The 27145-nt window shown below is 41.1% G+C and overlaps 1 protein-coding gene across 11 annotated transcripts in view; it reads right to left on the minus strand.

The window, feature by feature from the left end:
- Positions 1-27145, minus strand: part of USP49 (ubiquitin specific peptidase 49) — a 128750-nt gene that overhangs the window by 36903 nt on the left and 64702 nt on the right. The gene's annotated exons all lie outside the window — the stretch shown is intronic.

Here is a 27145-nt window from a genome sequence, read left to right on the forward strand (position 1 = left end):
CGCAGTGCTGATGTGCGCAAAGAGTGCCGTGCCACGCAGGGGTGTCCCCCATGTAGGGGTGCCCCACGGGCAAGGAGTGCATTCCATAAGGAGAGCTACCCTGTGTGAAAAAAGTGCAGCCTGCCCAGGAGTGGGGCTGCACACACAGAGAGCTGACGCAGCAAGATGACACAACAAAAAAAGAGACACAGATTCCTGGTGCCACTGACAAGACACAGAAGAACGCACAGTGAATGGACACAGAGAGCAGACAACTAGGGGGGTAGGGAAAGGGGAGAGAAATAAAATAAATAAACAAATAGTTGCTGAGTTTAAAAAAATGGTGTATTCACACGATGGAATATTATACGGCTGTAAGAAGAAATGAAGTTGTAAAGCATACGACAAATGGATGAACCTGGAGGACATTGTTGAGTGAAGCAAGCCAGACAAAAATGGACAAATAATGTGCTATGAACTAAATATATTTTGTAATCTCATGGATTTAATAACTTGAATATGGGTCACCAGAAAATAGAGTGAAGTTAGAGTATAGAAAGCTGAGGATTAACTTGTGCAGAATTGGTAAAAAGGATGTGTATTACTCTTTGGAAATGAACAGAAAGGGTGAAAGCCCAACATAACGTTTGTAACCAGCAATACCATGATGTGGGTATGAAGGTGGTTAAAAGGGAAAGTCTAAGGTCATGTATATAACTAAAAAGAAAGCTTAAAAATGTAACATAGACCTGTATAGCATAGTAAAACCACATGTGAAATTTGAACATGGTAAAATTACTATATAAGACCATTTTTCTTTGAAATTGAACAAATGTATGTTAATATTACAAGATATTAATATCAGACAAATATCTGCTAATTCAAAGAAACCAGACACAAAGTACTATATATTGTATGATTCCATTTATATAAAATGTAAATATAAATCAATTTATAAAGATGAAATTAGATTAGTGGTTATGGAGGGCTGGGGAAAGACTGCTAAGGGTGTGAAGTTCTTCTTTTTAGAGTAATGAACTTGTTCTAAATTATTTTTTTGTAGTGATGAATGCATAACATTGTGATTATACTAAAAGCCATTAATTATATACTTGGATAGATTGTATGGTATGTGAATATATCACAATAAAACTGCTTACTAAATACAAAATTGTGTAAGAATAGCCAGAAAGAGCAGCTATTTACAGCAGGGGAAGAATAGAGATGAGAGGTAAAGAATTTCTTGTTTGTCTGTTTTTTATTATTTGAAATAATGAAAATGCTAATAGTGATTGAAGTGATGAATACATAGCTATGTGATTATACCAATATTACTTATGGATACAGATGCACAAATCTGCTACAAAATATCAGCAATCCAACTATATAACCTTAAAAGGATTATAAACCATAACCAAGTGGAATTTATTTTAGGTATGCAAGGGTGATTCAATATAAGAAAATCAATTAATATCATATAACATTAATATAATGGAGGGGGAATTAAAAAAAAAGACTACCTGATCATCTCAATTGATGCAGAAAAGACTGACAAAATCCAGGACCCTGTCTAGATAAAAATATTAAGAAAACTAGAGATAGAAGCAAACTTTCTAAACACGATAAGGGCATATATGAAAAACCCACAGCTAACATTATACTCAACCGTGAAAGACTGAAAGCTTTCCCCTTAAGATCAGGAACAAGATAAGGAAGCCAACTTTCATACTGGAAGTTCTAGTCAGAACAATTAGGCAGGCAAGAAAAAGAAATAAAAGCCATTCATATTGGAAAGGAAAAAGTAAAACTTTTCCTATTTACAGATAACAGAATCCTATAGATAGAAAATTCCAAAGAGGCTACAAGAAAGTTACAAGAGCTAAAAAAAGAATTCAGCAAAGTAGTGGAGTACAAGACCAACACACAAAAATCAGTGATGTTTCTACACCAGCAATGATCATTAAAGGGACTGGGTCTACAGTTTTACCATTAAATTAATAAAGTTCCCTTTTATTTCTAGCTTGGTAAAAAAAATTTTAAATCAGACTAAATATTAAATTTCATTTAATGTTTTCTTCTGAACTTATTAAAAATTAATGGTGGGTTATATCAATGATGACTTTTCTGATGTCGAACCATCCTTACATTTTATAATAATAAAAAAAAACATTTCGTTGTGATGTGTTTTTATTTTGTTCTTTTTTTACTACAATGACAGCTTTTCTTTTCTTTTCTTTTCTTTTCTTTTCTTATACTGTTATTCTCAGTTTTTGTATTAAGGTTATACTAACCTCAAATAATAATATGGGTCGCTTACCCTCTTTATCTCTTCTCTGAAACAGTTTAATTCTTCTACGGTTTAATTATTCCATGAAACTTACCTGTAAAGCTGTCTTTTCTAGGTGTTCTTTAGGATTGTTTTAGTGGTGGATGTAGCTAAATTCAGAGTAAGACCTACATATCATCTCACTGATCAGAGCTCTCTAAGCCTTGGGAAAGTTTGTCTTGGTAATCTAGTATCCAGCAATTCAAATTTTGCAAAATGTTATGAAGAACCAGTGCCAACTGGCCAACAGCTTTTTATACACTGGTGCTTCCTGTGCAGGATGATTTACATTGAGTGTGTGCTAGGTGCCTCTGAACAAGATATACTTACATTATCACTATAAAAAGTGATTTTAAAAAGTGGCACTATACAAAAGTAGCTTTCCTTCACTGGGGGAGGGGATGCAAACTGTTACAGCCATTTTGGAAGACAGTCTTGCAGTTTCTTACGAAGCTAAACATAGGCTTACCATATGACAATCATGCTCCTAGGTATTTACCCAAAGGAGCTGAAAACTTATGTCTACATAAAAATCTGCACATGAATGTTCAAAGCAGCTTTACTGATAATTGCCAAAAATTAGAAGCAAACAAGATACTCTTCCATAGTGAGGATAAACAAACTGTGGTGCATCTATACAATGGAATATTATCCAGTGATAAAAAGAAATCAGCTATCAAGCTATGACAAAACATTGCAGAACCTTAAATGCACATTGCTAAGTGAAAGAAGCCAAAATACAAAGGTCCATACTATATGTATGCCAACACTGTGGAAAAGGCACAACTATAGAGAAAGTAAAAAGATCAGTGGTTGCTACAGGTTCAGGGGGATGGGAAGGAGGGATGAACAGGTGCAGGACAGGGCAATTTTAGAGGAGTGAAACTATTCTGTATGATAGTGGAATGGTGGATACATTACATTATGCATTTCTCAAAACCCACAGAACTGTACGTACAAAGAGTGAACCTTAATGGAAACTATGGACTTTAGTCACTAAAAATGTATCAATATTGGTTCATTAACTACAACAAATAGACAACACAATTGTAAGACTTTAATAATAGGTAAAACTGTATGTGTGTGAGGGAGTGGGTAGCAGAGCTGGGGTATACAGAAAATTTGTACTTCCTGTACAATTTTTATGTAAAACCAGAACCGCTCTAAAGTACACTGTCCCAATAAAATACCAAAAAAATCTTTTTAAAAAATTTGAACTAAAAAAAACACAAAAAACATTGTCAGATATGGATGTGGCTCAATCAGTTGGGCACCCCTCTACCACATGGGAGGTCCCAGATTTGGGTCCCGGTGCCTCCTAAAGAAGATGAGCAGATACCATGCCTGCCACAACCTGCTGCAACAAGCTAGACACTGCAAGCCAGCAGATGTCACAGTCTGTGGGGAGCAGAGGCCATTGGGCACTTGCCTCCTGTGTGGGAGGACCTAGGTTCAGTTCCTGTTGCCTCCTGGAGAAAACGAGCAGACAAAGCAAGCAAAACAATGAGCAGATAGACAAAGGAATCAAAGGCCGGGGTGGGGGGTAGGAAGGAGATAAATAAATAAAATAGTAACATTGCCAGATAATAAAGTTTGCCTGGACAACAACAAAAAATAAAAAGTGGCGCTATTATTTTTGAAGTAAATTGACCATTTCTCTTCATGACTAACTCTTGTGATTATTGAAATTCACACTTAACGTTAAAAATTAACAAAATTTAAAAAAAAACAGAAACAACCCATAGTGACCATCTTTACTGGCTTGCTACCATTCATACGATAAAGTTCCAGTTCCTTAGCCAGGCTTTTAAAAGTATTCTACAGGGAAGCGGGTGTGGCTCAACTGATAGAGCGTCCACCTACCATATGAAGGGTTCGATACCCAGGGCTTCCTGATCCATGTGGAAAGCTGGCCTACGTGAGTGCTGCAGCACACAAGGGGTGCTGTGCTACGCAAGGGCACCCCCACATAGGGAAGCCCCACGTGCAAGGAATATGCACCACAAGGAGAGCCGCCCTATATGAAAAAAGTGCAGCCCACCCAGGAGTGGTGCTGCACACACGGAGAGCTGACACAGCAAGATGATGCAACAAAAAAGAGATGGAGTTTCCTGGTGCCGCCTAACAATGCAAGCAGACGCAGAAGAACACACAGCGAATGGACACTGAGAGCAGACAATAGGGGGGAAGGGGAGAGAAATAAATAAAGAAAAAAAGAAAAGAAAATGGCCTTAAAAAAAAAAAGTATTCTAAGGGGGAGATGTGGTTCAAGCAGTTGCATGCCTGCTTCCCACATGGGAGGTCCCAGGTTCAGTTCCTGGTGCCTCCTGAAGACAAAAGCAAACAAAGAAAACAAACGGAAAAACCAACTCAGGGAAGTTTATGTGGCTCAGTGGTTGAGGGCTGGCTTCCCAAATGAGGTCCAGGATTTAATCTCTGGCCCCTAATACCTCAAAAACAAACAAACAAACAAACAGTATTCTACAGTCTGATCCTAAACTAGGGCTAACTTTCCACCCTTCCTTTGTTTACTTGCAAACAACCAGCTAGATTGGTCTACTCACCATTTCCTTCAAAGTACTGAGAAGACTCAATTTCTTGGAATGCTAATCTTCTCTTACTTATTGGCTTCTATATTAATCCTTCAAAGCCCAGCTTAGATCCTATCATCTCCCCATAGAACTTTTCCTGACTACTCTACTGCACAGTGAATCTCTCCCTCAAATAATGCCTCAATGCCCACAACCCATACTCCAAGCTCCTTAAAGCGAATACCATACCACTTTTTATTACTCCCCACCCAGAGATCTTAGTATAGAGAAAAAATAAGAAATTGAGCCCAAATCTTTCCTGGATATCTTTTACTCTGGGTAGCTGCCAGTCTTAATTTCTAATCCTAGGTAGAGTTCTTCCGCTGTGATAAACTGAAACGTTTGGCTTTAAACAGAGAATTGACAATTATCTTCTGAAATTCTGTGATGACTGTGCACCTAACCTATTCTTCCCCTGTTCCAGCTCCTTTGCAGGTAATTTATAGGACTGTCAACCTTCCCTAGCTACATATGTTTCTACTGGCAAATGTCTAGGTCCTAGCATAAACAAAATTAGATTATGTGCAGGCAAAAAGGCAAAAGTTTAAAAAGAACTGGCTTCCTAAACAGACTACATACCTGGTGTGTTCCTTGCAAAAAGAGAAAAAAATAAGTATAGTGAGGATGCGTTTTTGGTTGTTCCCAACAAAAGACATATTTAGAAGAAGTTAATTTCTTTTCACGAGAAATGGTTATTATGAAGACTGTGTGTCAAGTTTCCATAAAAGGATATTTTTGGTAACAAGCACTTTACCAGTAGAAATTAATTTAATCAATAAATATTTACTGGGGTGGGGTGTGGAGTATGTGGAAACCTCTTATATTTTTTAATGTAACATTTTTTGTGATCTATGTATCTTAAAAAAAAACAGTTCAATAAAAAAAAATAAAAAAATAAAAATTTACTGAGAGCCCACCGATGATGTACCAAGCACTATGCTTTAGACATAGAAATCAGTCAAAACAGGATTAGACATCACAAAATCTCAGTTAACGAAAGTGATTACTTTGATGTCTTAAAACACTAGAATAAACATAATCCAATATTTCTTTTTTGTGTGTGTTATTGAGGATCTTGTGGTACTTTCAGCTACCTATCATTGGTTTTTGCTCTTGCTGTTTTTGTTGTTGTTGCCTTTGACTTAAAATCTAAATGAAAAATTTAGAACTATATTTCTGGAAGGAAATTTTTGTTGTTTACTAAACATAAAATGTCTCTTCAGTAATGCTCATATATGAAAGATTAATAATTTGAGATTATTATATAGTAGGTGACAAAATGACATGCAACATTATTCCAATGGCTTCTTCCATAGTCCAGCAATAAACAATTTTTTAAAGTGGCTCCAGTTTGATACTCAAAACATAGTACAGGGAAGCGGATGTGACTCAACGAATAGAGTGTCTGCCTACCATATAGGAGGTCAGTACCCAGGGCCTCCTGACCTATGTAACGAACTGGCCCATGTGCAGTGCAGCTGCACACAAGGAGCGCCATGCCATGCAGGGGTGTCCCCCGCGTAGGGGAGCCCCATGTGCAAGGACTGCACCCTGTAAGGAGAGCCACCCACGTGAAAAAATCGCAGCCCGCCCAGGAGTGGCACCGCACACACGGAAAGCTGACACAGCAAGATGACGCAACAAAAAGAGACATAGATTCCCAGTGCTGCTGACAAAAATGCAAGCGGACATAGAAGAACACACAGTGAATGGACACAGGGAACAAACAATGGGGGGGAGGGAAAGGGAAGGGGAGAGAAATAAATAAAAAAATAAATCTTTAAAAACAAACAAACAAAAAAACATAGTACAAAAAATTCCACCTGAAACACCTACTATTTAGTTTCCTAGCTGCTAAAACAAATACCATACAATGGGTTGGCTTAAAACAATTTAATGGCTCTAGGTTTCAGAGGCTAGAAGACTGGCTTCCTCCAGGGTTGGTGTCTTCTGGTTGGTTGGCAATCTTTGGGGTTCCTTGGCTTTTCCAAGATGGTAGCATCTTCTCCTTTCTCTTCTGGGTTTCACTGACTTCTGGCTGCTACTGGTGGCTGCTTTTTCTGTGTCCAATTTCCTTTGCTTATAAGGACTTCAGCCATAGTAGATCCTCCCTCATTCAGTCTGGGTACACCTTCACTAGTAACATCTTCAGAGATCCTACTTACATGTGGGTTCACACCCACAGGACCACATGTTAGGACCTGAACATGCCTTTTGTGGGAGACATGAATAAATTCCCAATTCCTACCAAGGCTTCTCACTAGTTTTCATTGATAGGAGGGATATAGATAATAATTCTTTTTTTTTTTTTTTTTAGAGAAGATGTTTATAGAAAATTCATACATAAAATACAGGGTTCTCATATACCATGTTAACACCTTGTGTTGGTGTGTACCTTTGCTACAACTGATGAAAGTACATTTTAATAACTGTACTATTAATTATAGTCCAAGGTGTTTTGTATTTTTTTAAAAGATTTATTTTTATTTACTTATCCCCCACTCTTGCCTCTTGCTTTTGCTGTCTGCTCTCTGTGTCCATTTGCTGTGCGTTTTCTGCTTGTCTCCCTTTGTTGGGTCATATTGCTGTGCCAGCTCTCCATGGGTGCAAGCCAGCTTGCCTTCTAAGGAGGCCCTGGGAAGAGAACCTAGGGCCTCCCATATGGTAGACAGGAGCCTAATCACTTGAGCCACATCTGCTTCCCTATAGTCCATGGTTTAACTTAAGAGTTCAGTGTTTGTGTTGTACTATTCCATGGATTTTTAAAAAAATTTATTCTAGTAGCATATATACAACCTAAAAATTTCCCTTTTTAACCACATTCAAATATATAATTCAGTGCCATTAATTATGTTCACTAAGTTTTGCTACTGAAGCAGGCTAGTAAAACAGGGAATTAATAGACAGATCTGGAACCTATAAGAGAGTCCACGTGGACATCAGTAACCCCCAAGATGGCTGCTGGAGGACCCCACCCTCAAGATTCTGCTATCCAGAACAAAGACTTCTTCTGGGAGTAAGGAAAAGCCCCGGATGTTCCCTAGGGACCTTATCATTGAGTCCTCACTAGAGGATTGATGGGTGGGGTGATCAATCAAAACAGCAAAAAGCTGGAGCCCCTCCCCTGCCGTTAGCAAAGGGGTGGAATAATTCATAGTTTATAAAGCAAACCGCGGGGCCTGAGCGCACTCTCACCCTGCTCTCTTGCCTCTGGACCCCTTCCGGTCCTCTGTGCACCACTCTTGTCATTTTTCCTCTGCCTGGTCATGCAAGTAAACCTGGGGATTTATAATCTATAATGGGGAACTGTAGCTATAAATGGGCCCTCTTTATCCCTTTCCACCCCCTTCCTCTCTACCTGGGACCCCTGCTCTGTTATTTTCTCCCATTTCTCTTCCCTCCCTACCTGAATAAATTACTGTCCTAACTCACTTGACATGCTCTTGAAATTCATTTCTGCAGCATAGCTAAGAACCTAGATAAAATCTGGTAACACTACCATCACCACCATACATTACCAGGGCAAGAATTCCTTATAACTGCCATATTTCCCAGGTGAGGATCTAGGCTCAAATAAGGTATAGGTGGACCAATATATTTGTAAGGGAAATATTAGAAATTATAGCAAGATTTCCAAACCCCAGAAAGAGCCAAAGTGATGAAAAGTGTGCTGACCACTGATCTGAAAAACCCATTAACCTATCCCAGGCAATTCAGTTATCTGACTTCAAAATGTATCTTGTTAGTGTCTCCCAAAAGGCTGTTGTTGAATTCTGCCATTTGCCAATGCTAAAATAAGCATAGAACAAGAAAAATGTGTTAAGTACATTAGCAAGTCCACAGGCATATCAACAAACAGAGCTTTAAACTCAAGATGCCCAGACGCGGAAATGGCTCAAATGACAGGGCACCTGTCTACCATATGGGAGGTTCAGGGTTCGAACCCAGGGCCTCCTGGCCCGTGTGGTGAGCTGGCCCACGTGCAGAGTTGCTGCATGCAAGGAGTGCTATGCCATGCAGGGGTGACTGCCACATAGGGGAGTCCCACACACAAGGAATGCATGCTGCATTGAACCACCCTGCTCGAAAAAGCACAGCCCACCCAGGAGCGGCGCCAGGAGCGGCTGCTGACCCAGCAAGATGACCCAACAAAAAGAGACACAGATTCCCGGTGCCACAGAGAATGCAAGAGGGCACAGAAGAACACACAGCGAATGGACACAGAGAGCAGACTTTGGTGGGGAGGCAGGGAGAAGAGGAGAGAAATAAATAAAATAAATCTTTAAAAAATAATAATTATAAAATAAATTCAAGATGCCCAAATAGTTGAATAGCTAAGAACACTGGGGAATACATGTCCGTCACAAGAAAGAATTCAAAGTGGGTAACTAAAGGAAATTTGTCCTATGTTAGGTGTTCATGAGTACCTCTACAATTTGGAGGCATTCTTAGATTTTTGTTCTAGATCTTAGATTCTTAGATCTTGAAATGACTGACCCACAATTCTCAATACAACTTCATTCTTAGGATTTCCATACTTGCCTCACTCTCTCATAACATTGAACTGTCTGTCTAAGGCAGCTCTCATGCTGTTGAAAAAACGGAAACAGCAGTTACACAATAAAAGCAATAGTGGGGAAGCGGATTTGGTTCAATGGATAGAGTGTCTGCCTACCACATGGGAGGTTCAGGGTTCAAACCCAGCATCTGCAGACAAGTGTGATGAGCTGACCCACATGCAGTGCTGATGTACGCAAGGAGTGCTGTACCATGCAGGGGTGCCCCCACGTAGGGGAGCCCTGTGTGCAAGGAGTGCACCCTGTAAGGAGAGCCGCCCAGCGCAAAACAAGTGCAGCCTGCCCAGGAGTGGTACCACACACAGGAGAGCTGACGCAGCAAGATGATGCAACAAAAAGAGACACAGATTAGCAGTGCCGCTGACAAGAACAAAAGTGGACACAGAAGAACACCAGCAAATGGACACAGAGAGCAGACAACTGGGGGGCAGGGACGGGGAGAGAAATAAATTTTAAAAAATAAAAAATAAAGTAAAAGCAATAGTGATTAGTAAAGTACACCAAGTGTCAAGTATTTTCCACAACTTGTCTAGGCCTAACACAAACAGATACTATTATACTTTTTATAGATGAAGATCCTGAGGCTTAGAGAAGTTAAACAACTTTCTCAAGATCACACAGCTAAAAAAGAGCTGAGCCAGGCTTCAAACTTAGTACTGCCTATCTTCAGCTTTTGTAATATTTGGCTATATTCAGGAGATAAGAAATTTTGAAAGGAAGGAAAAGTATTATAACAATAATAATGGGGAGAAGATGGTAAAGGAAGAAAATGGTGGTGATTTTTGGGGAAATGTGCCATTTTGGCTCCAAAACACCACTGAAGTCTCCAATCTGAGCCTCTGCCCACTGTCAAGGGAAGTGACCTCAGGCTAGGGAACAGGCTTACTGAGATAATTATCTGGGGTCTCCCAGAGTGGCAAAGGCTTAATCATTCCTTTTGAATGGGTGGATAAGTAGATGGAAGGATGACAAAATACACAGTTAGCATGCAAAGGAGGCTTTAGCCAGCCTAAAGAAATGGTCATGCCCCTAATACTTCCATTACACGTAATGTTTGTAATTCAGAATTACATCTTCAGAATTCTGAAGATCCAGAAATGCAGTCATGAAACCAACTCGATTGCAATTTAATTTCTCTAGGTTACTCAAGTGTGGAAAATGGAAGGCTTTAAAGAACCAGAGAATGCAAGCTAAAAAAAGGTTGGCAAAAAAAAGTTTCTGGGCAATGTAAATTACGAAGGTAGATAGGAAGCTAACAGGAGTAGGCAGAGTGTCTGGCTAGTGGCCGAGAGAGAAGATCATGCTTTTGGCTCACAAAGAATAAGTCTTTCTTAACAAAGCAGTAACCAAAGATCTTGAAACTAAAACAACAACAACAACAACAACAAAAAACCTTGATTAATAAATATGAAGTATGTCCTATTAAAAAGAAACACAAAAACACTTCCATTTCCTTTTCTCCCCATTTCCTTGAGTACACACCATCATGTCCCCAGTTAACCAGGACTGTGGAGTTCTGTTTTTTATTTTATTTTAATTTATTTAATTTAATTTAATTTATTTATTTATTTATCTCCCCTCCCTACCCTGCCCCCATTGTCTGCTCTCTGTGTCTATTTGCTGCATGTTCTTCTGTGTCCACTTGCATTCTTCACTGAGGAACCGGGAATTTGTGTCTCTTTTTGTTGTGTCATCTTGCTGTGTCAGCTCTCCATGTGTGCGGCGCCACTCCTGGGCGGGCTGTGCTTTTTTTCATGTGGGGCGGCTCTCCTTACAGGGCGCACTCCTTGCGCATGGGGCTCCACTATGTGGGGGACACCCCTGCATGGCATGGTACTCCTTGCGCACATCAGCACTGCGCATGGGCCAGCTCAGCACACAGGTCAGGAGGCTCTGGGTTTGAACCCTGGACCTCCCATGTGGTAGGCGGATGTTCTATCAGTTGAGCCACATCCACTTCCCTCTGCCTTATTCTGAACAACTTTGTCTTTGCCTACTGTGCACCCACATCAAGCCAGATGCTCCAATCTTAAAAATTCTCCATTCACAATGGAAAACAATTTCTATCCGATCTGATCTTTTAATTTATAAATCTTTCTGCAAAGTCAAATAGTGTTAGTTTTCAGGGCAGGTACCATTTCTTAATCCCTTCAATATTAAGCAAAGCACTTAAAAATTTTTTTTATAGCATTAAAACATTTGTTCAATGCAAACAAAACCTGTGACCTCAGAGTTTACAATGTCATATAGAAGATGAGAAATGAACACAGAGAACCTGAACAGGTTAAGGCCATCTCAGGGTACCAATCAAATATTAAAAGCCTTACTAAGAAGCAGGGTAAACTAAAGTTCAACTAATAGTTCTTTTTTTTTTTTTTTTTTAATTTTTTTATTTTTATTGACTTTGTAATAATATTACATTAAAAATATATATGTGAGGTCCCATTCAACCCCACCACCCCCCCCCTCTCCCCCCCCCCCAACAACACTCGTTCCCATCATCATGACACATCCATTGGATTTGGTAAGTACATGTTTGGGCACCTCTGCACCTCATATACATTGGTTCACATCATGGCCCATACTCTCCTCTATTCCATCAAGTGGGCCCTGTGAGGATTTACAATGTCCGGTGATTACCTCTGAAGCACCATCCAGGGCAGCTCCATGTCCCGAAGACGCCTCCACCTCTCATCTCTTCCTGCCTTTCCCCATACCCTTTGTCCATTATGTCCACTTTTCCCAATCCAATGCCACCTCTTCTATGTGGACATTGGATTGGTTGTGTCCATTGCACCTCTATGTCAAGAGGAGGGTCAGATTCCACCTGGATGCTGGATGCAATCCTCCCATTTTCAGTTGTAATCACTCTAGGCTCCATGGTGTGGTGGTTGTCCTTCTTCAACTCCATCTTAGCTGAGTGTGGTAAGTCCAATAAATCAGATTGTAGGTGCTGGAGTCTGTTGAGGCTCAGGATCTGGCTATCATATTGTCAGTCCAGAGATTCAAATCCCCTAAATATATCTTAAACCCCAACATTAACTGCACCTCCAGCACATTAGCATGAAAGTCTTATGAAGGGAGATCCCATCTGAGTCCAGATTCATCACACATAAACACCATTTCCAAAGAGGGGCCATCTGCCCTGGTAGTTAACCCCATCGGCCATGACCATAACTCCCATGGGTCTCTTTAGCCCTCAAAGGAACCAATATCTTGGGGTTGTATCTGCTTTATCTGTCTCTCTGACTCTGCTCAGTTGTGCATGAGGGCAAACCTTCTGCCAGCCTCCAGACTCTTTTTTAGAAACTCGTAGCCATATAAACTCATTTCTCCTTTCCATTTCCCCCTTACTTTAGGTCAAACAGCATTTTAAAGTCATGGTATTTTATGTAGACATGGATATTCTGCTGATCCGCATTGAACCTTCCGTATAAGGTCATTTTCCAGTTGCATCATCAGTTGGTCAACTAATAGTTCTTGATTGTGCTTCTGACTGATAGGATGATGCCATCACTTCACAGTTCATTCTTCTCCCAAGGTAATTTATCTAAATTAAAAAAAAATTTAAACCCACCAGTCCAGATGAATGAGTTCTCCAAACACTAATCTTCAAACCAATAATTTCACTGGCCAGGGTAATTCCCATCTGGTTTGTTCTTGGGAAACACTGTTCTTTATTAAGAGATTATATTTCTCCAGCATTCCTGAAATAATCCTTAAGTGTTCCTTTTCTTCTGATGATGATAGTAGAGAGTTTTTTCTGATGATAACAGACAGTATTTTGGGTTAGTGTGTATGTGTGTGTTTTACAAATCTATGAAATCCAAAAATCTGGGAACCACTGTTTAGATAAAGTCCTCCTAACAAAGCCCTGGAAAGCCTTTTAACCTTAAACATCTGTGATTCTAAATGTCATAGCTCTCCTTGGTAATTGCCAACAATAGTGTTGGGTTCTTATGGTATATTTTTCTTATGTATTGTACTATTTTTATAATTAAAAACACTTTCAGGGAAGCGAACTTGGCCCAGTGGTTAGGGTGTCCGCCTACTACATGGGAGGTCCGCGGTTCAAACCGTGGGCCTCCTTGACCCGTGTGGAGCTGGCCAATGTGCAGTGCTGATGCGCTCAAGGAGTGCCGTGTCATGCAGGGGTGTCCCCCATGTAGGGGAGCCCCACGAGCAAGGAGTGCACCTCGTAAGGAGAGGTGTCCAGAACGAAAGAAAGTGCAGCCTAAGAATGGCACCGCCCACACGAAGAGCTGACACAAGAAGATGATGCAACAAAAAGAAACACAGATTCCTGTGCTGCTGACAACAACAGAAGCAGACGAAGAAGATGCAGCAAATAGACACAGAGAACAGACAAGGCAGGGGGGGAGAGAAATAAATAAATAAATCTTAAAAAAAACACACTTTCATTACTTCATTTTCTGCTCCTTACAGCCCTGTAAAAGAGTTGTGGTAGATATTTTTAATCTTTTATTTACAAATAAGCTGAGAGGCAGTATAACATATTGGTTAAAAGATCTAGGCAGGGAAGTGGACGTGGTTCAACTGATAGAGCGCCCATGTACCATATGGAGCGTTCAGGGTTCGATCCCCAGGGCCTCCTGACCCATGTGGTAAGCTGGCCCATGCGCCGTGCTGCTGCGCACAAGGATTGCTGTGCCAGGCAGGGGCGACCCCGTGTAGGGGTGCCCCACACACAAGGAGTGTGCCCCGTATGGAGAGCTGCCCTGCGTGAAAAAACGCAGCCTGCCCAGGAGTGTCACTATGCACACGGAGAGCTGACACAGCAAGATGACTCAACAAAAAAGAGACGCAGTTTCCCAGTGCCTCAGGATAACACAAGCGGACACAGAACACACAGTGAATGGACACAGAGAGCACAGAGAGCAGATAACAGAGGGGAAGGGGAGAGAAATAAAATAAATCTTAAAAAAGAAAGATCTAGGCAAGCTGCCTGGATTGAAATTTCAGCTCTGTTCCTTATTGTATATGTACATGACCTTGGGCAAATAATTTCTGTGGGCCTCAATTTTCCTCATCCTTCAATGGGATCCATAATAGTTTCTACTCATAGGGTTGTTGTGAGGAGTAAATGAGTTAATGCATGTAAAATGCTTATAGCAATGCCTGGCACAAAGTGAGAACTCAAGAAATGATAGTCGTTACATACAGTGATCCTGACTTGCACCATATCACAGACACTGCTAACAAAGCTAGGACTAGCTTGATCCCTGCTGAGATTCTTCCACTAGGTCTTGAAAACTCACTACGTTGTTGGTCAAATATAAAGGGAATTTTTGGGCAAATTGTTATTCTGGGCTCTTATTAGTCACCTCGTCAAGTAAAACCCAACTGCTTAATTCCACCCAACCTGATCCTGCCATGTTAATGCTGGAAATTTATTTATAAATTTTAAACTATCTTCAGACCCCCTTTTTGCTTGTACAAGTGGAATGACATACTTTAGCCTTTAGGAACTTGCAACATTAATAAGCTCCAACACTTCCACAGCCTCTCTTCTCAAGCATGCTTTCTGAAATTCACTGCTTTGAATTTCCAAGTAGCTGCTGTGCGATGAGATGAACAGAGATAACTCAAGCATAAGAGACAAAAGAAACACACTTTGAAGACACACTAAAGTGCAACTTTATGTTACACAGCACTGCTGGGGACCCAGAGAAATCGCTGATAGATAAACCTAGGAAGCATCAACGAGCACCTTAAGTATTTCTTTCAAAAAGAGGATAGGCTCTCTTCCTAGAGGAGCGTGTACCAAATCTCCGTGGGTGTTTCTGTCCTTTTCTCTCATTTCTCAGCAAGCTATTCTTTCCCCCTATTTCTCAATCAATTCTTTTTACTGGCCTAATAAAAAAAAAAGGGGGGGGGGCATGGTAGGTATAAACTATGACAAACTCAGAGCATGGAGTTTGCAGCTAGGAATCATGGATAAGTGTGACCAGCTAGTGGGGATCCACTGGCTAGAGAGCAATTAATGGTCAGTGGCTATCATCTTCAACTACAAAGGACAAGGTGTAGATCTTGACATCTGCATTCTTCAACGGGTTATTTCTCTCCTTGCTAAAGGACAGCTGGCCCTGAGGTATATATATCCATCTGCCTAAAAAATAAAAATGGAAAGAACCATACACAAAGGGAAAACCCATAAAAGGCTTAAAAATCTGTATGGAGCCATATGAGATGTTATCTCCTTCCAACCCTCTCTGAACTTTACTATTAATATAAGAAAGCCCTAAAGAGTTTTAATAATACCTTCCTTCTCATGCACATACTTCTAACCCACCCATTCTTTGACCAGCCTCCATCTTTTTCTCAAACTGGCCTAAGCTATTTAAGGTTTGTTTCTTGCCATCACAAAGGCTCAAATCAGAACATGTAGATGTGTTCCATGTACCATGGTGGATCTGGAAAGAGACAATGGGTTAGGGATGTACCACATGCAGGGAGTGCATGGGGCAGGGGTGGAAATGTTCATTCATTCGTTTGTTTGATCAGCAAACATGTATATAGTGCCTGGCAAAGTCCAAGCACTTTTACAAATATTAAACCACGTAACACTCACAACACTCTGAGCTAGGAACTGTTTAAGATGAGGAATCTTGGGCACAAAGTGGTGAAGACCTTTCTCCAGTCAAACAGCCAAGACTCAAGCCCAGGCAGTCTGGCTCCAGGGGACCTGCTCTTAACCACTATCCTCTGCTGCTCTGTACACAGGTACTTAATTAGTGTATGGGGGGTGGGGGGAGGAGGGGGTTGGGTTCGGCTGGAAGAATGAATAGGATTAGGGAAAGAGAGGGGCAAATGTGTCCAGGCAAGTGGAATAGCATGTATGGAAGCAAGAATTACCTCTCATGAAGGGAATGCTGTGAAGATGGAAGGGCTGGCTGGAGAGGGGCATCTGGTGTCATGAAATGCTCAAAGGAATGGAGGACAGTCAGCATCCTCCTTTTAGTTGGTAAATAAGAATTTGGACTGGCAATCAGACTATTGCTTGTGAGCTCTCTTCTGTAGATCTTCCTAATTCTCCAAAATTGGTGGTAAATCTTGTTTTGTGAATATTTTGTTTTTATTTTTATTTTCTAGAGCAGTGTTGTATGTGCGGTTTAATTACTAAAATCAATTAAGGAAGCAGGTGTGGCTCAAGCATTTGGGCACCTGCCTACCACATGGGAATTCCAGGTTTGGTTCCTAGTGCCTCCTAGGGAAGACAAGCAAGACAGTGAGCTGACCCGACAGACTGACCTGACGGGCTGACCCAACAGGCTGGCACAATGGGCTGGCATGGTGAGCTGATGCAACAAGATGACACAAAGAGAAAACACAATGGGATACATAACAAAGCAGGGAGCAGAGATGGCTCAAGCTATTGAGTGCCTCTCTCCCACATGGAAGGTCCCGGGTTCCATTCCTGGGGCCTCCTAAAGAGAAGACAAGCAGACACAGTGCACAACAAATGGACACAGAGCAGACAGATTAAAGATTCATTAATCTTAAAGAAAAGGTGGAACAGGTGTAGCTCAGTGGTTGAGCACCTGCCTCACATGTGAGGTGCCAGGTTCAATCTCTGATACCTCCTTGAAAAAATAAAAAAAGAAAAAGGATTAAAATTAATGGATAAGACAAAAAACGAAAAGAAAGCCCTTAAAATCTGGGAACTCAGGTTAGTCAGCTAAGTTTTCAGTGAAGTCTGACAGTACAAGGTTTTTTTAATGCTGAGTATCCATTCCTCCTCTACAGAGTCATGTGCTTCAAAAGAAGCTGACTTTGCAGGTTTCTGAAGAATCTAAACCAGTTTATGTATTGTATTCCCTAGCACAAATTGGTCTAGCAGTTGAGTATATGGCCAAGACTGACCAATCAAATTGAAGGACAAGGCATAACCCATGTGTAAAGGAAAGGTTTTTTTTTCCCCCGCTAAGCAGAACAAGGATGCAAGTAGCCTGACTGCTCCTGGCAGTTATTTTAAGACATCAGCTTCCAGTTACATGAGATAATAAATTTCCTTATTGTTTAAGCCAAAACAAAGGAACATAAAAAACAACAACTAGACAACTGGGAATGTATGTTTGGTGGATATGGAGTTTATACAAATAAAATTAACAATAATGAATAAAAAAATAAAATCCAACACCCAAAGGCCAAAATGCTGCCATTCATGACACTGATACTCATACAACCAAACCACAACCAGAAGGAAATTTAGGGGGATAAAATTAATTTCTAAGGCCACCATGGCTCAACCAGGCCTAAGGAAATACACCTTGGGTGTGGAGGCTTATTGATCTTTTCGATTTTCTCATAATATTATTGTAACTTCTACTCTCTGAGCAACCACAACAGAGAACCAAGAGCATAAGCTAAGGATTCATGCAGATCTGAGTTTGAATCCTAGTTCCTATATATCATTTCTGTTGTGAAAATAAAGATAATGTGCAAGAAAATAATTCAGACTTTTTCTTTTTACTTTTTTTATTATCTTTATTTTTAAAGATACATAGATCACAGAAATTTAGCAGACTTTTGCACATTATAAATAATGTTATTTTTGTGGCAGTTTTTTACATTGTTTGCATCCCTTTTAACGCATATATATATTTTTTTCTGAACAAAAAATTATCCACTTTGGTGAAAAACAGACTGTGAGTGGCTTAATAATTTGCATGAGATCAACAAGCAGCTGGCCCATAAGATTGGCAGCCATGAAAAAAACAGTAGAATACAAATGCTGGAGAGGATGTGAAGAAAGGGGAACACTCATCCACTGCTGGTGGGAATGCAGAAGGATCCAATCATTCTGGAGGACAGTTTGGCAGTTTCTCAAAAAATTATCCATAGATTTGCCATATGACCCAGCAATACCACTGCTGGGTATATACCCATCAGATCTGAAAACAAGGACACAAACCAATATATGTACACCAATGTTCATAGCAGCATTGTTCACCATCGCCAAAAGTTGGAATCAATCCAAAAGTCCATCAACAGATGAGTGGATCAATAAAATGTGGTATATACACACAATGGAATACTACTCCGCTGTAAGAACCAATACACTACAATCGCACGTGATAACATGGATGAACCTTGAGAATCTTATGTTGAGTGAAGCAACCCAGGCATTGAAGGACAAATACTATATGACCTCAATGATATGAAATAAGTTAACTGCCTCAAAGAGCTAGAGTCTGGAAAAGTGGCTTACTGGAAATCGGGGGGTGGAGGAAGGCTGTGAGTTAATGTCTGTAGGGGTGGAATCTGTGATGAGCTGGGGGTAAGTATGAGCACAAAGAAGGGACAAAATGGGGGCAAGGGGTTACCTTCGGGTGGGGTTTTCTGGGTTTGAGGGGGGCTGGGGATGGGAAGAGGGGTAATATGGCCCAAGAAATAGGTGGGAGGGAGGGTCAACATACAAACATGGGAGAGTGCCAGAAGTTCATTGAGAACTAAATGTTGAGTAAAACGTATCAAAGTATAAGTAGGAGGGTTACCTGGTTAGGACGCTCAGGGGGTATGGTCTGATACGGGACGGACTCCGGAGGGAATAGCTGAAGGCTCATTTTGCCAAGGTGGGTTCTACCATTGGGTGGGGTGGACCCATATCCTGGGGAAGACTAATGCCGTCGAATAGAGAGAACTGTATCTCTCGTGAGAAAGGACGGCTCCCAGGGCATTAGATTGGCAGGCGTTGTGGGCCCTAAGGGGAGGGGAAAATGGACGTGCAATGGATGGAACAAAGGTAAATAAGGGGGCAAAAGAGGAGTTATGTGAGAGTACACGAGGATGAATATAAAACAGCTAATATTACACCAAAAACATATAGGGGACGACAGACTAATAATGAAAACCATAAGACAAAACACAGGATAACTAAAAAATTTAGAAAACTGTACAACCTAAAGTATGGACCACATAGTAAGCACAAATGTTACCTTGTTTGAAAACTATAGTTTCGGAATCTGTACATCAGTTTCAGGAAATATGATATGAATAAGTTAAAAGATTATTGCTGTGGAAGGGAAAAGGTTTTATGGTGGATCTGGGGAAATACTGTATATTGTATATATGAATTTTGGTGATCTAAGACTCTTCTGAAGCTGACATTATGTTGGGATTCACTTTACGGGAAGTTTTGGATCACAGAGTGGTTCAACAATGGCAGCGGAGGAATACTGATATGGGATGTTATTGACAGGATATATATGGTTGACAGGGAGTTATACAGGGCATATGCCCAGGGTATATGGTAATGTCTATATATACTCATAGTGGAAACAATTAAAAACAACAGCTGGGGGGGTACTGGGCTCCTAGCCGGGGGGTCACTGTTGTGGGCCCTGGGAGAGCAGCGGCAATCCTCCAGGTGCAACGGCAAGAACCAGGAAGGAAGGAGGGCCCAACAGTGGGCTCTTGATACTAATGGCTACACTTTTGAGCCTATGCACCTGCAATAAGAACAAGGCCTAGAGTAGCATTGTGCCTGGGGGTTTCCTCCTGACAGCCTTCTTGTTACTCAAATGTGGCCACTCTCACAGCCAAACTCAGCGTGTAGATGTGATGCATTCCCCCCAGCGTGGGACACGACACCCGGGGATGAGCCTCCCTGGCACCGAGGGATCACTACCACATACCAGCTGAAGAAGCAACTAGAAAATGACCTTGAATTAAAGATTCAATGCGGAACAGCAGAATATACCTGTCTACATATAATAACATGACTTCGGGAAGCGGTTTGACCTAATGTAAGGGGGAAATGGAAAGGAGAAATGGGATTATAAGGCTGTGAGTCTCTAAAAAAGAGTCTGGAGGTTGTCAGAAGGCATAGCCCTATGTACAACTGATCAGAGTCTAAGAGACAGATAAGGTAGATACAACCCCAGGTATTGGTTCTTTTGAGGGATAAAGAGACCCACGGGTTCTATGGTCATGGCAGAAGGGGTTCACTGCCATGACAGATGGCCCTTCTTTGGAGCTGGTGTTTCTGCGTGATGGAAATGGACTCAGAGGGGATCTCTTTTCACAAGACTTGCATGCTACTTTATTGGAATTGTAGTTGGTGCTGGGTTTAAGATATATGTAGGGGATTTGAATCTCTGGACTGATAATATGACACCCAGGCCCAGAGCCTCAACAGACTTCAGCTCCTACACTTTGACTTATTGGACTTACTCCACTCAGCTAACACGGAGTTGAAGAAGGTCACCCACCACAACATGGAGCCTAGAGTGTCTACAACTAGAAGCGGGAAGAGTGCATCCAGTACCCATGTGGAATCTAAGCCCTCACTTGACATAGATGTGCAATGGACACAACCAATCCAATGTCCACAGAGAAAATGTGGAATGGGTGTGGGAACGGTAGCCATGGGGGCTGCTGGGTGTGGGGAACGGGAGGAAGAGATGAGATGTGGAGGTGTTTTCGGGACGTGGAGTTGTCCTGGATAGTGCTTCACGGACAATTACGGGACACTGTAGATCCCCCCAGGGCCCACTGGATGGAACGTGAGAGAGTCTGGGCTATGATGTGGACCATTGACTATGGGGTGCAGTGATGCTCAGAGATGAACTTACCAGGTGCAATGGATGTATCACGATGATGGGAGAGAGTGTTGCTGTGGGGGGAGTGGGGGGCGGGGGCGGTGGGGTTGAATGGGACCTCATATATATTTTTTAATGTAATTAAAAATAATAATAATAAATAAATATTTAAAAAAAAAACAAAAAAAAAAACAAGCAGCTGGGTCACTGGAATGTAGTTATGTCTGAATCATTCATACCACTACAGAAATAACTGGTAACAATAATAATTGTTAAAATTATGATTTGTAAGTTACATATCATGTGGCAGGGAATATACCAGATGATTTACATTCAAATTGTTATATAAACCTAACAACAATCCTAAAAGTAAGTTATTATTATACCTCCACACCTAAAAAAAATATAAGGAAGCTGAAGCTGAGAAGTTACAAGATCACATGGAATAGGTAGCTGGTTTTGAAACCAATTCTGACTTTGAAGTTCATGTTGTAAATTACGGTACTTCACTGCCTCATAACTGATAGACAATATTTCCCAAAATGTTGGTACATTAGATAATTTTAGGTCACGAAGGAGCAAATATTTATATTTTAAGTTCAGACAATAAGGTTGACTTTGTGTATTCAGTTCTATGAATCCTAACACATGTATAGATTAACCACTACCACAATCAAGATATGGAACAATTCCATTACCCCAAAAACTACCTCATGCTACCCTTTGTAGTCACATCCTCCTCCCACTCCTAACCTCTGACATCCACTGTCACTACAGTTGTCTTTTTGAGGATGTCATGTAAATGGAATTATATATTATGTAAACTTTTGAGACTGGTTTTCACGCAGCATAATGCCTTTGAGATTCATCTAAATTATGTGTACAATTTGCTCCTCTTTATTATGTGTAGTATTCTATTATAGGGATATACCACAGCTGATTATCTCTGAAAGGTATTTGAGTTGTTTCCAGTTTGGGGTGATTATGAACAGATGTGACAGTTTGAATTTTGTGAATCCCAAAAAGCAAAAGATTGTTTTAAATAAATCCATTCCTTTGGGTGTGAGACCTATTTGACTGGATTACATCAGCGGGGTGTGATTCATGTTGAGTCCCCGCCTCCCTGCTGTGTCTGACATAAACAGCCACAGGAATAAGGGAGCCAGCATATTTGATTCCACAGTGCGAGAGAGGATTGCTTAAGCACGAAGCCCCCAAGAGGCTGCACCCATGGAGCAGCTCAAAAGGTATCAGCCCTGCTATATGCCTGATAGCTTACAGTTGAACTTGGGAAGAGACCTGAGCAGCCAAGACTGACAGAAGGCCAGGAAAGATACAAGGCTTATGTCTAGCTGCTCAAACCTGAGCTCCAAGAAACAGTAGACTGGAGGGGAAGGCAGATTCCTCTGCTGAGATTGGCGGCCATCTTGCTTCATCACATGGCAACAACATTAGGATCAACAGTAGCTGACTTTGATGAGAAAACACCTCTTACGGTGCCTTGAGCTGGACCTTCACGGCCTTGGAGCTGTGAGATTTTACCCCAAGTAAATACCCTTTAGAAAAGCCAACACATTTCTAGTACTTTGCATCGGCAGACCTTTTGCAAACTAAAACAAGAGCTGCTATAAACATTCACATATAGGTTTTTGGTGAACCTGTTTTTGCTTCTCTAGGGTTAATACCTAGGAGTGAGAATGCTAGGCTACATTAAGTGTATGTTTATTTTCCAGAATTTTGCATTTTCACCAGCAATGTATGACAGTTCCAGTTGCTCCATATCCTAGTCAGCACTTGGTTTTGTGTTTTTTTATGTTAGCCTTTCTAATAAGTGTGTAGTGGTATCTCATAATGGTTTTAACTTGCAATTCACAAAACTTGGGGAGTTTTCAGCTGTTAGCATTTTGAATATCTTCTTTTTTTTTTACGTTTCTTTTTTTCTTCAAATACTTTTTCTGTGCCACACTTTCTCCTCTCCTTTTGCAATTTCAATTACATAAATGTCAGATCTTTTGTGATTGTCCCAAAGGTTCCTAAGACTGTTTATGTTTTCTCCAATCTTCTTTCTTTCTATCATTTAGACTGGATACTTTCTATTGATCCATCTTCAAGTTCACTGACTCTTCTCTCTACTTTCCATTGTTAAGACTACCAAGTGAATTTTTATTTTGGCTAATATATTTTTCAGTCCTAAAATTTCCATTTGGTTCTTCCTTATATCTTCTATCTCTTTACTGAGACTTTCTTTTTTTTTTTTAATTTTATTCATTTTGTAAAAATATTACATTCAAAAATATGAGGTCCCATTCAACCCCACCACCCCCACCCCACCACTCCCCTACCAGCAACACTCACTCCCTTCATCATGACACATCCATTGCATTTGGTAAGTACATCTCTGGGCATCTCTGCACCTCATGGTCAATGGCCCACATCATAGCCCATACTCTCCCACGTTCCATCCAGTGGGCCCTGGGAGGATTTACAATGACCGGTGATTGTCCCTGAAGTACCATCCAGGGCAATTCCAAGTCCCAAAAACGCCTCCACATCTCATCTCTTCCTCCCATTCCCCATACCCATCAGCCACCATGGCCACTTTTCCCACACCAATGCCACCTTTTCTCTGTGGACCTTGGATTGGTTGTGTCGGTTGCACCTCTATGTCAAGAGGAGGCTCAGCTTCCACATGCATACTGGATGCAATCCTCCTGCTTTCAGTTGTAGGCACTCTAGGCTCCATGGTGTGGTGGTTGTCCTTCTTCAACTCCATCTTAGCTGAGTGGGGTAAGTCCAAAAAATCAGCGTGTAGGAGCTGAAGAATCAGAGTGTAGGAGCTGAAGTGAGACTTTCTATCTTTCCATTCATTTCAAGTATTTGCCCTTACTTTTTGGAGCATTTTTAAAATATCTGCTTTAAAATCTTTGCCAGATAATTCCAATTACCAGTATCATTTCAGTGCTTGACATCTATTGGTTGCCAACTCGTGTTGTTCCAACATAAGTTGAGATTTTTCCTGGCTTTCTGTATGCTATGTTTAGACTGTACCCTGAATATTTTGAATATTATGAGACTCCAGGCCCAGTTTATATCCTGGAGAATGTTATTTTTATTTTAGCAGGCAATCAACCTGGTTGGATTCAGTCCACAAATTCTGACCAATCTTCTGCAAGTTGTGATCTAAATGTCAATTCCATAATTCAAAGCCCTCGGAGAGCTATTTGGATCTGTCTGGCATAAGCATTACCCAGTGGCCAGTCTGGGACCTGGTCAGTGATTTAGCACATGGTTCAATTTTCAGGGTTTTTTACATGCTGTTTAGGATCAGATTCAGCATATGCAACTTGGAGATAAGCCCAGGAGAACTCCTTTATGGGATCTTTTTTAGTTCCCCCCTCTCCACTGTTTCCCAAGTATTTTCTGTTTCCCTGGAGCTCCCCCTTTTCTGTCCTCCAGCCAGGAAGCTGGGGTTTCATTTACCTCACTGTTACATACTTTAGGGGCTATGCAGTAGAAAAACAGAGAAAGAGAAAACATGAAAGAGAAAAGAAATAAGATTGTGTTGGGGCTGAGGCACAATAAATCAGGCTAAATTTCTTCAAGTAGGGAATTTCCCCCACTTTCTCTGAATGTTATAAGTATCCTTTTCCATTCCAGCCAGAATTAAGAGGGTTTACCTGGTGTCCACTTCAGGTTTTGAGCTGCCTAGAATCCATACCAGGGAAACTCAAGGCTGCAGTAGTAGTACCACAAATCCTGGTCTCTATATACTTTGAGTCTTCAAATAGTTGCTCCACACATTCTGTCCATGCTTTTAGCTGCACTCAGTGAGAGAGACTGGGCAGAGTGTAATTACTCTTTCTTACCCAGAACTAAAATTCTCCAGGGGAAAATATTTTAAAATTTAGTAGCCACATATTATTATTTTTTAAGATTTTTATTTATTTATTTCTCTCCCCTTCCTCACCCCCAGTTGTCTGTTCTTTGTGTCTATTCACTGCGTATTGTTCTTTGTCTGCCTCTGTTGTTGTCAGCAGCCTAGGAATCTGTGTTTCTTTTTGTCACATCATCTTGTGTCAGCTCTCTGTGTGTGCGGCGCCATTTCTGGGCAGGCTGAACTTTCTTTAGCACTGGGCGGCTCTCCTTACGGGGGCACTCCTTGCGCGTGGGGCTCCCCTACGCGGGGACACCCCTGCGTGGCACGGCACTCCTTGCGCGCATCAGCACTGCGCATGGGCCAGCTGCACATGAGTCAAGAAGGCCCTGGGTTTGAACCGCAGACCTCCCATGTGGTAGATGGATGCCCTAACCACTGGGCCAAGTCTGCTTCCCCCATACTTATTATTTTTAATGTATTTTATAAAGTAACAGTAACTCCATGGATTTTTTTTAGAATGAGGTCAAGTGGGTTTTTGTTTTAGTTTTCCTGAGCTGCTCAAGCAAATTCCATGCAATGGGATGGTTTAAACAATGGGAATTTATTAGCTCATGGTTTTGAGACTAAGAAAAAGTCATCAAGGCGATGCTTTCTTCCTAAAGACTGGTGTTCTGGAGCTGGCTGCTGGTGATCCTTAATCCTTGGCTCCTCTGTCACATGGCAATGCATCTGGTAGCTTCTCCTTGCCTCTCTGTTCTCTTTTGGGTTCTGCTGAATTCCAGCTTCTGAATTTCTAGCTCTCAGTCTGAAATTCCTTATAAAGGACTCCAGTGATAGGATTAAGAGCCATCCTGATTGAGCTGGGTCACATCTTAAATCATGATCAATGGGTACACACCCACAGGAATGGATTAAATTTAAGAAGATGTTTTCCTGGGGTACAAACAACTCCAAACCACCACAGCATTTAAGCAAAATTAAAATTAAAATAATAATAATAATTTAGTTTATAGGAAAAAATTAAGTAAATCTACAGATGTTATAGAGTACAGCAAAAACCCAAAAGTGGTATACAAATGACAAAAGTTTGAGAAATGCTGTTCTACAAGATATAAGGCACTTTATTTTTAAAGTGCCTCTTAGCTGAATTTTTATAACATTATTACTTTTAATTTTTTTAAAAGATTTTATTTATTTCTCTCCCTTTCCCCTCCCACCCCGGTTGTCTGTTCTCTGTGTCTATTTGCTGCATCTTCTTCTTTGTCCGCTTCTGTTGTTGTCAGCAGCACGGGAATCTGTGTTTCTTTTGGTTGCGTCATCTTGTGTCAGCTCTCAGTGTGTGCGGCACCATTCCTGGGCAGGCTGCACTTTCTTTCGCACTGGACACCTCTCCTTACGGGGCGCATTCCTTGCGTGTGGGACTCCCCTACCTGGGGGACACCGCTGTGTGGCACGGCACTCCTTGCGCGCATCAGCACTGCGCATGGGCCAGCTCCACATGGGTCAAGGAGGCTCGGGGTTTGAACCGCGGACCTCCCATGTGGTAGACAGACGCCCTAACCACTGGGCCAAGTCCGCCGCCCTACTTTTAATTATAAATACAAAATTAACTCATATGAACCTGCTCATCTATTTGCCTTCTATTAATTGATCTTGTAGTTTCCCTCAAAATACTGAGAAAGAATAAGGAAGATTACCCAGGGAGCCATAAAGAAAGCTTTCCTTGGGAAGATGGAACTAGGGACTTAGAAAGAAAGACACAAGGTAGAATTAGGCAGTAAATGAAGAAGCCATGAATTCAGAAGTGATCCTCTTCTTTTAAGTCTGCCTAACTCAGCCTAGAGTTTAAGGAACTCTTCCTTGGTATTCCGATAATACCTTCTTCACACCCAATATTATGGCATGCCTAACTGTAAGCCTTGGTTTCCTTCATCCACTTGATTAGACTCTGATGCCACTGTCATCTCTACAAAGACTTAGATGGATCCACCTATTCAATGGATAGATGAGTCTCCTGAAACCATGTTTATGTACCAGCACAAAATCAAAATGACTGCTGTCTCAGAAGCGTTGCTATAGTATTTAATTAGGTTAACATCAACCAGAAAAACAGCAGGTATCTTTTAAAAAAAAAAATGCTGAGAGAAAACAACAAGGCATGGGAGTTGGTGGGAGTTTTGATCCTGGAGCCTGGGAAGTAAACACACAGAAGATATGTGATGAAGGAGAGA

Source organism: Dasypus novemcinctus, chromosome 11 (assembly GCF_030445035.2).
Source record: "Dasypus novemcinctus isolate mDasNov1 chromosome 11, mDasNov1.1.hap2, whole genome shotgun sequence".
NCBI lineage: Eukaryota > Metazoa > Chordata > Mammalia > Cingulata > Dasypodidae > Dasypus > Dasypus novemcinctus.